Here is a 14,142-nt window from a genome sequence, read left to right as displayed (position 1 = left end):
TGCATATCGCTATTCTAATGAAAAGCATCAAGGGATAAACAATTATTTTTTGTCTCCTTGTATCTTGTCTATGAAAATTTATTTCCTCGCTTGTACTTTTTTGTGCATTGTACAATATCATAATGACTAGCACATTGTTATGGGTTTGTGTGGTGCGGTTTGGAGGTTTTTTTGGTAGTGGGGGAGGGGCCACAGGGGTGGCTCCTGTGAGAAGCTGCTAGAAGCTTCCCCGGCTCCAAGTTGGACCTGCCTCTGGCCCAGGCCGAGCCCGTCAGCAATGGTGGTAGTGCCACTGGGAGAACAGATTTAAGAAGGGGAACCAGTAGTGAGTTGGGGGATTGGAATGTGAGAGGAACACCTCTGCAGATACCGAGGTCAGTGAGGGAGGAGGTGTGCTGGAGGAGGTTGATGCCCCTACAGCCCATGGTGAGATGGCAGGCTGTCCCCCCTCAACCCATGGAGGGGAGCGGAGGCCCCCCAAGATGGCCATGACTCCATGGGAAAGCCCGCGCTGGAGTAGTGTGTGACTGAAGATCAGCCCACAGAAAGGACCCATGCCAGAGAAGTTTGTGAGGAACTGCAGCCCACGGAAAGGACTTACGTTGGAGAAGTTCATGGAGGACTGTCTCCTGTGGGAGGGACCCCACGGTGGAGCAGGGGACGAGTGAGCAGTCCTCCCCCTGAGGAGGAAAGAGCAGCCGAGACAAGGTGTGGCGAGCTGACCCCAACCTCCATCCCCTGTTCCCCTGCACTGCCAGGGGGAGGAGGGAGAGAGAACCGGGAGTGGGGTTGAGCCGGGAAGGAGGGAGGGGTGGGGGGAAGGTGTTCTAAGGTTTGGTTTTACTTCCTAATATCCTTGTTTTGTTTTGATTTGTAGTAAATTAAATTGATTTTGTTTCTTCCCCAAGTTGCGCCTGTCTTTTGCCAGTGACCATAAGTGGTGAGTGATCCCTCCCAGTCCTTATCTCGACCCACGAGCCTGCCTTTATATTTTCTCCTCATCCCACCATGGCCAGGGTGGGGGGGAGTGAGTGAGCGGCTGCGTAGTGCTTTGTTACTGGCTGGGCTGAAACTACAACACACATACAGAGTCACAGAAAATGGGACTGGCTGGAACACCATTTAGTTCATTTTCTTACAGCAAGACAGCACAAACCAAACGCGGCTGCTGGCAGACGGTGGTCTACTTTGTTCTCACAGAACTTCAGTAACTGAACCTCCACAATCCTCTCATATAATTTATTCCAGTAGTTCACAACTCTTACATTAGCTAACAGAATATGTTTTTAATATCAAATCATAGCACGAAAAGATTATGGTTTAAGCCATATGTTTCTACTTTCTTCACAATGGACAGGGAAAGTGGATGATTTCCTTTCCCTTTGAAGTTTGTTACAAAGACCATTGTATTCTTTCCAGAGTAAATATGCAGAAGAAAGTTACAGAAAATTAATGAACTCATAGTCCCTCTAAGGACTTTGAAATAACCTAGGTAGCTCTCACTAAATTTATTATTGAACTTTCTCTTAGTAAAAATTGTTCATAAGAAATGCTTCCTAACAACACAAGAGAAGTTTGACATGCCTGGCAAAAAACTATGCTTGCACCTTCAGTGTTTGATTACCAAAGTAAAGTTAGATGAACATTTAAAAGGCCTCACAAAAGCCAAAAGAAAGTTTCTCTGCAGATATAATACAGTGCTTTCTTGTATTTATTGATCCCAGTGATTGCAGGACAGATTTCCTTACCTAGTTGTTAAAAAGGTGCTCTTTCCCCCCACTGCTAGTCCTGTAAATTATTTGCATCTACTGTAGGCTAACATCCCTGCTTTCTGTCAGCCCCATTTCCTATTTCACTGTTTCTAGCACAGTTTCTATAGGAATTCTTGATTTTCCTGTGGTCAGCATCAGCTGTGTCCCTTAGCAGGGAAGGGTGGGGGGCAGAGTGGGAAAGGGGAAACTAAATCTTTTCTTTAGCTCAAGTTGCAGAAGAGGTGGTGTGGCACAACTGCCTGGATTTGTAACTACTGCAAATGCTGCTGAATTCTCCAAATTATGGACAGCATGAAGGCTCATCTCCCACCAAAAATAAGAATCCACTCTCAAAAGTATTTTCAACCTTAAACAAGGCTAGAGTATTATGGCACTGGCAATGGAACCAACACTTTCCTTAGGCACTACCATGGTGCAAGCAGTAAAATTTTATTTTTTGTCATTACTGGTACAAGTATAGCCAGAACCATACTGGTTGCACAGATTTGGAGAAATAAAAAATTTTGGAGTTGTAGTTTTTTGAGAACTGATTTTACCATTAAGCAACATAAAGAATAATGTAATATAGAGTTCCTATCCTCAGCAATAAAGGAATTCATAGAGAAGACTGAGATTTAGACACTTTTTTTTTTTTTTTTTTTTTTTACTAGACTAATGCTATAGTACATTGACACACTGGAAATCAAGAGAAGAAGGCTCCAGCTGAAAGACCGTGATTGGGTATAAATGGTAAGTCAGTGCTTAGAAATGTTGCAAAGAATGCCACTACCTGTATATTTAAGGAGTAGAAAGGTGGTTGACAATTCTTATTTAGGGAGGACTGATGTGTACATTTGACTCTTCTAACTTTATACTTATTGGAGAAAAGAGTAAAAATACAGATAAAGATTAAACTGAATAGAGGCTGATAGGTTTCCGTGTAGTAGCCAAAATAGACACATTTATTCAGGTTGAAATGACACACTGTCTTTTTAAGAAGATGTCCATATCCCTAACATGTAAAAAATTTTATTTAGGAACAATTTACATGAAGAACACTTTTAGTTATTCTGTGTTCACAGTCAGTTTGGTTACCTGGTTCATAAGTGCTGTATAACTGACAACTAATTTTGTTGTTGAAGCTCATTTTGTTGCTTTAGCTATGCAATTATTCCTCTAATCCACTACCAAAGATGACTAATAGGAGAGCAAAAAAGCTATCAGGTTAAAGAATTGCATTTCTTCTTCAATTTCAGGAGGATTACAAATTTTCTGGATGTCTAAGATTGACATCTTTTAGGCTAATACAAGTGATGGAATCTAATACCATTGGACGTAAGAAGGCAGCAAAGTAGCCAAAACTGAATGCAAAAAAAACCCTAGTTAAGCACCAGAATATTCATGTCTACTTTCTAAGTTGAATTTATCTGATACTACCTTAAAATGTAATTTCTCCTGAAGGAGGGCTCTAAAAGTCTGCAGTGATTTTATCCCTGAGCCGCATAGCTAGCACTGTCTCAGCAGCAATCCTTTCATAGTGGTACTCTAGTCTCTCTCTATATACGATGAATGGAAACCTCAGGCAGCAATGGATTCAATGTATTGTAGAAATAATTTTTTTGGTTTATTATCTGTATCTTCAAGAGAAAAAGATTGAAACTATTCACATCAGAAATCCCATCTTTTATATTATAAACTCTCTAGTCTCCCTTGGGGAGAAGCTGTAGCTTGTGAACCTGTTTGCCAAGTCTTCTAAAGACATGACGTCCAGTTAAATTCAGATACTCATGAGCATTGTCCTGACTGAATAAATCACAATTTAGGCTTATTACCCATATCAGCCAGAGAAAACCTTTGTGAATCAACATGTGTTTGCAAGAGCATTATCAGCACAAAGGTAAGCCCTTCCTGCTATCCCAATTAGCTGATTCCCCTCTCCACAAAGAAAATGTTTATTTCCTTCATACAAATTATTTGATCCAACAGTGTCATTAGCATTTAACAAAATAGCATCAGTAATCACATTTTTTTCTGCAAATTCTCTATATAAATATGCATATTAAATGTGTTTATTAACAGTTCAGATGAAAAAATAGAGTACAAGTTCTCAGTCTCCAATATTACACTACTAAAACAATTCAGCTATTGGGGTAGGGTTAGTAATAGAACTACGAGTATGTAAACCTCTGTTTGATGGTTCAAATTCTTCCTGAATTATTTCAATCTAAACCACATTGTCAGATTTGGTCAAACTAAATGTCAAATTAAAATAGGTTGTGAATTCCCTAAAAGTCACTGGTTACCAGTTCTATTCAGGAGCTTCCCTGGTTACTAGTGAGCAGAAATTCCCTGTTTACCACAGAAATCAGAAATTCATATTAAAACCCCCATACCCTTGAAAAAGAATGTGTATTTTCTAAAACTCTGTCTCCTCTTCTAAGAAGAATATGATGAAAATATACTTCAGAGCTATTAAAAGATTATTCCACAGAACTGAAATGAAGATGTAGTTTTTTGTGTGCCATTGAATTTCCAAAAGTTCTCATTGCAGGAAAATATTGTTTCAATCACTGATATTTCATTTTCAACTGGTTTAAGCAATGGGCTTAGAAAAATTTTAGAAAAATATTGTGAACTTGCATATACATTTTATATTCTTTCATGATTGTTCAGCAAGTAACAAGACACTAAAAATGACATTATCAGAATAATATACCAGTGTTGGAATGAAGGAGTTAGACTTTGATATATTGAATATATTATGTATTTCAGATAAACTTTGATACAAAAAAAGATGTTGCTGTCAGTGCAGCAGAAGCTTTTTGCTATTTAAAAAATACATATTTTGACTCATTATATCATACTATGCCATTAAGTCATAGTATGCACCATTACTATTTTATCACATAATGTAAAAAAACCCATTAAATTACAGAATACTAAAAAAATACCCTATTTTAAACCACAGCTTACCCATAGCTACCTAACCGTGGTAGTTTCATTTTGCAAAAAGCTATTTTAGCAAGATCTTTCATCCGATCCGAAACAATTTAGTTTCCAGCCAGAATTTGAGGGAAATGCCATTCCGAAAAGTGTCTGTCATTCCTCTGCACAAGTGATCTACAGTTGCTGGTGAGTTTTGTATGGTAGCTTTCAATATACCTCAGGGTATTGCCTTGCAGAGCTGCCTCTATATGTTTTGGTTTAGACATATCCTGAAGTATATAAAAAAGCATTCATAATTTTTAGGGTTCTTGATAAAGAGAGAACCTTTCAACTTTATTAAATCATGCACTTCTATATTAACAAGACTTAACAAGACTTACAGGCATTATGCTTTAGGCCTGATTGAAAATACTTTGAAATCAATAGGAGTCATTTCATTGACTTTAAGTGGGATTGGATCACACACTGGGCAGAATCAATGGACCTTGAATTCAATATGGTCATTTTTTTAAGATTTTTTTTTTTTAGGTCTTTAGATAATTTTCACTTAATATATTTCACATTATTTGTGCTGAAAAGACAAAGTCACAGTATTTTTTTCTTGATTTCCCTGTGTTCCATGATTGCATCCTAACTCTTCTGTTTGGCTTCCATTCTTCAGGGTTTCATTGGGATTTGTACTGATGCATAACTGGCATGTTTTTGTGTTTTTTTTGTTGTTTTTTTTTGCTTTGGTTTTTTTTTTTTCAGTCATAGAATTTTATGATGGAAGTGTTGTGAAAAATTTCAAAAAGTTTTTTTCCCTTAATAATTAATGTCCTATGATTTATGAGTAACTCAAGGGAAAGTATATCAATAAAGAAGACAGCATTTTATGGAAACTTCACACTCTGGCTTTCCTGTTTTAGAAGGCTGATAAGGGTACAGAAAGAATGATGGATGCTGCATAATAAGTAAAGGAAGCTTATTGTGAATTGGAAAATGTGCACATGTTTACACAATTAACATCACTAAGTTAGACTATAAATTGTATAGTTATTTATTAACTGACTCAACGTAAAGTTACTTTATTGAGAAAGGAAACAAATGAAATAATGTTTAATTGCAGAAGAAAATGTTGAGTTACATTAGTAAGAGATATGAGGGATTTTTACCTTTTATTCTTTCTACTTTTCTTTGGACCTTTATGTTGAAAGGGTCATTCAAATTGTACTGTTCAGCAGTGGTAATTTGTGACAGAGGAATGATCTGGCTCAGAGGGCAAGAAGGCCCAACTGCAGAAGGGGTTAATCTGGCTGGAAGCAGGAATACCAGAGACAGAAGGACTCCCTGCAAGGCAGTGAAATTTCTCTTGTTGATGAGATAAGGAACAGACACAGCATTGTCTTGTAGCCATCCTGGAATATATATGCTCAGGGGCCACCTTTGGGCAGCAGAGCTGGGCTGAGGAATGGCCCAAGGCCCAGATAAGATGCCCCGTATTCACAGTATTGGTGCTGTTGCAAGTGTGTGTAAGCTGTTGGCTCATGATGCATCTTTGCAGTCTCCTTGAACTACTTATGGCTGTAGTAATCTGTTCAATGCATTGTTCTTTTTTTTTTTTTTTTCTGGTGTTTGAGGTTTTTTAATTTAAACACAAATGTGTGTCTAATTTGCCTCAAGGGGTACAATAAAAATTCCCCAGCATATGCAGAGATTCTCATTACTTTTAGAAATGGTGAAATTAACAGTAAAGAAAAGAAGATGGAATGTTTTCTTCTGCTTGTAGTTTAAAAATCTCTCCTCAGAAACAAGTAAAAATAATTCAAAATACTCTGCTTTAACCTGAGACAGTCTCCTGTCTCGCAGTTAATTTTTCTGCCTCAGTTAATTAATGCTTCAAGTATTTTGTCTCATTCTTCTCTTTCTAAAGAAACCAAAGTAGTCTCTTCAGAAAAACAGAGAAATTAGAATTCCATTCACTGGTATAAGTGGCTCACTTGGGGTAGTGAATTTTCAAAGTAATATGACATGTACATGTAATAACTACAGCTCACTGTAAAGGCTCATAATTTAAAGATGCAAATTGTCAGATACAAACCATATACTTGGGTTTTTCCTTGAGTATCAGATTTGCAGGATGAAATACACTCAATGTGAATGCAGCTTAAGTTCATGAATACTTCAGTGTTTTTTCAAAATATATCAAATCCATTTAATGATACTTTAGTATGGTATATAAATTCCTATAAAACCAGAGAAATGAGAACAAAGCAACATGAATAAACAGTGAAAAACATTTTTTTCTGGAGTTTAATGTGTGTATAGGATTTCAGGAGCACAACTCAGGATCAAAGCAAAGTTGTTGTTACTGAGATGTTTAGTATTAATTTCAACCAGTGTCGAAACCTCTATGAAAGAGTTCTATTCTCTATTCTTAGGATCACTCACACCAATCTTTGTGGTGGTATTTTTTAGTAATTTTATTTTGATTATGTGTATTCCTTAGCACATCATTTCTTTAAGCAATCTATCCAGATAATACAGAACATAGGTTATCAAAAAAAAAAAAAAAAAATCAAACTAAACAAAGAAAATAGTCTGGAAAAGTAAAATTAAGAAAAGTGTGTAATTTGGTTAGGTTCTTATTAATTTATAATGGTAAAGTTCTAACTTTAGCATGTATTTGTTTAGCAGGATTTCTTTTTGACACATTTAAAAAGTATTTTTTATTTCATTTTTTTTACTAAAAAGAATGGGTTTTTTTAAAGTAAAACAATATTCTCATTTCAGCTATAACACAAGTTGTTCTTTCATTATTACAATGCACAAAGTTATATTTTCCTCTGGCTTTGTGTTTTATGATTAGATTTCTCAGTATCCACAGTAGGTGTAACCTCTGAGTGAAACTTATTCATTAGAATAAAAATTCCTGATATAATTCTTTTCTATGGATCCTTTTGTGTCTAATAGAGTGGCCTTCTTCAATAATGCAGTACTTCATTTTCTGTCTTGCCATCTATTTTAGCAAGAATTTAATATTGTACTCCTGCCAAAAACTGCTTAAGGTTGGCCAACAGATTAGAATATTTTATGGACAAGGGAAGTCACAAACACCTACATGCAAAGGGACAGCATAGTGAAATGGGTAAATTTCCTGAGAGAAGAAACAACAACACTAATTTTAAGATTTGAAAATATTTTTCCATCTTCACCTTTTGATCCCTACTGGAAAGCATAATGAGGATATAAATGAGTAAGGAAAAAAAAAAAAAAAGTTTTCTTTTAACTGTCTCTAATTTAAAAAAAAAAACCAAAACACAACCTATCATTTTTGCCTCTAATAAGTAGAAGCAGGGTTTTTTAAATTTTGTTTTGTTTTCTCCAGCTTTATTTGGCAGAATCACTATTAATGCATTTAAATAAAATTCTAAATGAAAAAACAAAACCCCAAATTCCTACACTAAAGCTTATACCATAGCATTACAGTGACACCTAGGAATCTACAATTTTTTTGCAAAAATATGTATGAACACACAGGCTTTTTAGCACTCAGAGGTTAAAGGTATAATGCATATGTGTATTGCCTTTTAATTTCATATATTCATCAGCTGATCTTAGGTAATGAGAAGAACAATAGATGCAGTAGTTAATACATTATAACTGTGCAAATTCTTATGTTTTTCTCATTCAGCTATGCCTCCTGGGAAAGGTTTGTGCTATAGGAGCACAGAACCACCATGACATTCATTAGGATTGATTGCCTTGTGGACTGAGTAGGTGCCCTATCATTTTAACTTGAGTCACTGTGCAACCAGGTTACAGCAAGGAAAGCGGGAAGACCTACAGACCAAACTTTCCTGCTTGCTGGAAGGAGGAAACAGTTGATGTTAAGACAAATTAGAATCCAGAAATTAGCCATTCCTATGCTCAAGGCTACCACTTGAGTGTCGTTGGGTATGTTAACAATTAGTGGACATCACTTGTCTTAACACTGTCCAAATACTAGAAAAGTTATAAGAGGTTCTAGATTCTCCTTGAGAGTCCAGACACTTACAGGTTTGGCATAGTGCTCTATTTCTGTTAGGGAACTAAGCTTTTTGCTTGACTTAGACTCTCCTGTTTATTTTCCATTTAACACAGAGCTTCTATCTAATCCCTTTTCAGCTGAGTAATGATTATTTTTTATAGGAATAACACTTTTGGTTCCTGTTACAATATTTAATATTTATAAAAAAAGATAATTCAGACTTTATTCAAAATGGTCCACAAAGATGTTTAAAATGCCAGAAAGATTTTGAAGTTAAGCATTTGAGTTCCATTCCTGATTTCATACTTCTTGTGCAAAAGAGTAACTTGAAGTTACCTTGCTTTATATATAGTACTTTAATTTCTGTTTTTCAGTTTCTCTCATTGAAAAAAAGCAGACTGGTACTACAAAAACTTTACCAAATCCATACTGAACAAACTCTAAATCAAATTTCTCTTACAGGAAAAAAAATGTAGAATATTTGCTTTCCTGGAGCACTGTTCAACAGTGATAGCACTTTACATAATATGTATGGACAACTGCCTTTTCTAATGCAGTACCAAATGCAGGCAAATGTCCTATGGCAAATAGGCAAATATTGATCTCTCACCGTAAACAAAATTCAATGAAATTTTCATTGAATAGAACACATATAAACTAAGATACTAGCATTGTAGAAAGTCTCTGACTTTATTAGACTCCTTTTAAGAAAAAAGAGATCAAATAATCCATGATGGCCGCAATAGGAGCCATTTCCAGCTTCCATCAGTTGAGAAATTTTCTCCTTTTGGATGCTGCATATAAGTGCGTTAATCACTAGTATCAACATCACTGATGCCTCAGTCTGCTGCCTTAATTTATTCTCTCCTCTGTTCAGGACTTTGAAAATATGTGTGGACTCTACCACAATACCTCAACTTCTTACCACGTCTCAACCACATCTCAACACCAACACATCTGTACTTTGGCTTCATATCACTTCTGTGAAGGAACATTTTTTTCCAATTCAGGTATCTCAGTCCCTGGGTCAGAAAGTCATCCTGGTCTCATGGAGTGTGCACACACTTCCCATTAGCTCCAGTGCTTGTATTTAAACTTGAATATAGCCTCCCAAGTCATACTGCTTAGTTTCATCAGAGTATCGTCTGCATCATAACTGATTTGACAGGTGTTTGGCAAGGTGCTTCAGGCCCAGGAGAGACTGCCAGAAATCCATACCTCATTTTTCCAGGCAGCCAGAGTGTAACAAACCAAATCTACAGCTAATACGAGAAAAGGTATAGGGAACTGGCCAGGAAATCCAAGAGCATCCTTCACAAATACCTACTTTCTCTTGTAAACACAATCCTCTTGCTTCACATTGAAATGAAAACCAAATACCAAGTTGAATTTATTACAACAAACAAAGCTGAAAACCCCCAAAATAACATGCAAGGAACTGGTTAGAAGATGTAAGAAGTATAGAAAAAACATCTTACTTTTATTAGAGAGTGATTGTTACTGCCATGCCAACAAACCTGATCATCAGAGATGTATTTGTTAGCATAGCTCATACCAGTTCCCTGCATAAAATTGGTTAACTAATAAAAATTCATTTGTTTTTGGTCACATTCTTTACTCACACTGTTATTTTCTAGCAAAGATGCACTTGACAAGGAAAAGATTTTTCACTCTTGTTTGACATACTTATGCTGGCAAAACCTTCAAGCATAGCTCAAGCCAGAAAAGCACTGGAGAATACTCCCTGAGCAAAGCATAACTGAAAAGAAAATTTATAAACCTTCTTTAGATAAATTCAACAGAGGACAAGAATTAAATATTTTTCAGTGGAACATCTAAAGGAGTGATTCAATGTTTTTATAGTATTCAAGGACTTTTTAAATAGCCAATTTATTTATTATTTAGTAAAAGCCAATGCAAATATCTCATTGCCTTTAAAGAAAATCTTCACATGCACTGACACAAACTGAAATTGCCTCACAGCCTAAGCCTATGGTTCCAGTTCAAAGTGCCAATGACTTAAAAGGCAAATAAGAAATACTCTTACCCGCATGTTCGGTATAAGAAGGAGCAATATTTTACAAGGTCTGTTAAAGCAGCTCCTAGCTCTTCCTGCAATATTTCTGACATATGTTGTTTCAATGTGATGTTTCCATTGGCACTCTAACACTTCAGCCAGTCATGAAAAACTGAAAAATGACTTTGTGCAATTGAAATGACAAATACAGATTTGCAGGATCAGCCTTCAGCAAGAGTCAAAGAACATAAATTCCATGTTTCCATTGTCTCCTTGAAAAATTTATGATGCAGTTTGGCTTACTTTTTAAATGAATGTTGAACACACATCGTCAGCAGAAGGATTCCACAACTCTGTAAGCAATAACACTTTTTTTTAGATCCTGAAAATTTGTCCCAGTGGGAAGGTTTGCAGCTTTACAGAAGCTGGTTGGACAGCAATTTATTACTTTATTTAGGCTTTCTATTGCATTTTTATTGTGTTTTACTTATTTATGATTTATTCTATACCATCTAGAAATGTGCTTCTAGAAGATGGTGCTAGACCAGAGCCATGTTGTGCAAAGCAATGTGGAAGTTTTAAAACCCCCATATCCTAAGATCTTCACACTGTAAAGATAAAATAAGAAGCAGAAAGAGAATACATATGAAAATAGGATAGGATCTTCCTTTCACAGGAAAAGGAAAAAAAGCCTCAAACAAAACCAGGAATACTCCTAGATTTTCCTACACTTCCCATCTCTTCCATAATCATATTCATAATCTATCTGAATCAAATCACTTAGCCCCTTTATGCTTCAGTTCTTTGTGTATGAAACAGGAATAATGGATTTACCTCTGTTCCAAATGCATATTTACTGTAGGCAGGAAGGATTTTGGTCATCTTTACTAATCTTCCGCTTCTCTTCCTTTGCAGTGACACAGGGAACTCACTCATTCCCTTTACCTCCTCTAATATCACACATGAGACAAGGGGAAGCTGGGAAGAATTTGCAAGATCCTCAACAGCAGGTCTGCAATATTCAGGCATATTGCCATCACCATAATCAAGTGTAAGATAAGGCTCTGCCTCTCACCAAGTGTGGGCTGGCTGCAGGCCTTGGTCTTTTCTGATCTCACCAATTAACTCCTCATCTGCCTGATAGGTTTTGCCCTATAACTACTACCTTGACTGAACCTATTAGGGACTGCAAGTATAAAAGTATACAATTCTTTATATCTTCATCTTCACATATTCTTTGCCTTCATCATCACACCCATTATCTGATTTCTTCCCTAGTTACTCATTTTCACCTCTCCTTATAATCCAGGGGGGCACCATTTTGTTTTGTTCTGCAGTCTGCTAAAGTGGGGGATCATGACCCAGACTTTTACTTTTGTTTAATTATTTTCTGTTCACATTTAAATTATTCCATTAGTTTGTATTAAAGAATGTTTTATCCATTTTATACCTATGCTCTTATGGTTGCATATATTTAATTTCTATAGTTCTCTCTCTATAAATATACACATATAAGTATTTACATATTTTTATAAGATAGTGTTTCTACATATAAATAAATAGTGTATACTATATATGTAATATCTATATTTATTATTTAATATTAAAATTTAAATATTACATATTTATACATATTGGTACACGCCTTTATATATATATTTCTATATATGCACATATTGTATATAAATCTATCTATGTGTTCCAATGGAAGTGGGAAGACAATCACAGGGCTGCCTGAGAACATGTGCGTATAACAATGTCAAGAATTGGACATCAGCCAATCAGAGAGCACTCTCATGTTCATCAAGCTGGCAGCTCCCTGCCATAAAATGGTGGACAAAACAAAATAGCATGCCCTGCATTTGTAGGAGAAGGGCCTGATGTACTTCTGGGTAAAGTGGTAGGGGTGGTGTATCCTGCCAGCCAATCACAACTGACCACATGACTGGAAGAGAGGAGTGACTTCTGGGGTAATTGGCCCCTGAGGCTGCAGGAAGGGGGTGGGGTTTCTGCTGGAAGCTGGGGATGGGGGATGTTACACTTCATGTCTTGTAGATCAGTGGTAAATAACTACTTATGGTCTTACAATATTTTCCAAATTTGCAAAGATGCTCAAACCAGTTCTTTCTGTATTTCAGTACTCCAGTTCATGCTTCTAATTTGTTCTTGATTGTCTTTAGAAGGGCTTCTTATGCGATGATCTCCTTTGATTTAAAACAAAGCTGGTCATGACCTTCTCTTTATGTGTGTGTGTTTTTAGATTAAAAGCAACAGTTTGCTGAATAGTAATTTTAACAAATCAACAAAACACATTTAAAATACTCATTTCATGTAGCTGTTTTCTGTGACAGTTACTCACATAGAGTCCGTTATCCGGGATGGAACCAATGAGATAAAGAAAAAATTTCAGGGCCATATATTAAAAAAAGATACAGCAATCTTGACCATTTAAGATGAACCATTTAAGATGAGGACTTTTTTTTAATGTTATCAGTGCCAGTTCTTTGCTGTGAAAGGCATCTCTACTGCTCCTGAGGGTTAAGACCTGTCACTGAGGTGCACTGAAAAACAGGGAAAAAACAGTTAAAAGGGTGAGGGGGAGACAATAGGTTCACTGAGAAAAAAATAACTATACTGTAAGCAAAGGACAGGAATAAACTGGAAAAACAAGGAGTCAGTCAACTAACCAGCAATACAGAAATACAGCTAGTTAGCAGCTAGCTCAGAAATGATGATTCAGGACTCAAAGCATTTTGTGGAATGGACAGCTATTTACTGTAACTGTTAGTTGTATTGCTTACTTATGGGTTTGATTAGTTGGGAAGGGTGCAAGTATTTGATCTCTACTGTTTGTTAACAACATAGTGCTTAACTTGACATCTTATACTGTCTCATTTCTGATGAGCCACTCCCTCTTCCATGGCTTCTAGGTGAGATTGGAAAATGCATAGGAAAATAATTTTGGTTTCTTAATGAGGAGGTTATTACTGTATGTAAAACTGACCAGCTTATAATGAAATTATGAAATAAAACCAATCCATTTTTCCTAGTGGGTTAGAAAAGAACTAATTCTACTTTTTCCATATATTCAAATATTGGAATTTTTAAAGTTGTTACACTCTACTAAGAATAGACATCCACGTGGATGGTGGTTTTTCTTCTACCCATGAAAAAAACAGAATTATAAGGCCAAAAATACTACACAAATGGTAACAATAGTAGAACAAGCTATTTCTCACTGTGAACTGGTAGGGCCCTTTATAAAGATTTAAAAAACCCAACAAAACTGTTTTAAAGCTTGGACAGATTCAATTGGATCCCTCTCTCAAAAGCAATGAAAAAATAAAATACATTCCTTAAGCCTAACTGGTGATTTGTATGAGCCAGGAAAATGCAGAAATATTGTTGTTCGGAAATGG

General features: G+C 36.1%; 1 long non-coding RNA gene across 1 annotated transcript in view; it reads right to left on the bottom strand.

The window, feature by feature from the left end:
* Positions 1-11,687, bottom strand: part of LOC115349505 — a 55,729-nt gene extending 44,042 nt beyond the window's left edge. Inside the window, exons 1-2 of the long non-coding RNA XR_003926122.1 lie at positions 11,558-11,687; positions 10,329-10,465 (exon numbers count right to left, since the gene is read on the bottom strand). This is a non-coding gene — a long non-coding RNA (uncharacterized LOC115349505). The remainder of the gene's footprint in view (positions 1-10,328; positions 10,466-11,557) is intronic.
* Between the last annotated feature and the right edge of the window lie 2,455 nt (positions 11,688-14,142).

The sequence above is a fragment of the Aquila chrysaetos genome, chromosome 12 (assembly GCF_900496995.4).
Source record: "Aquila chrysaetos chrysaetos chromosome 12, bAquChr1.4, whole genome shotgun sequence".
In the NCBI taxonomy this organism is placed as follows: domain Eukaryota; kingdom Metazoa; phylum Chordata; class Aves; order Accipitriformes; family Accipitridae; genus Aquila; species Aquila chrysaetos.
Note: the sequence above shows the minus strand (reverse complement) of the source record. Positions and strands in the feature narration are given on the sequence as shown.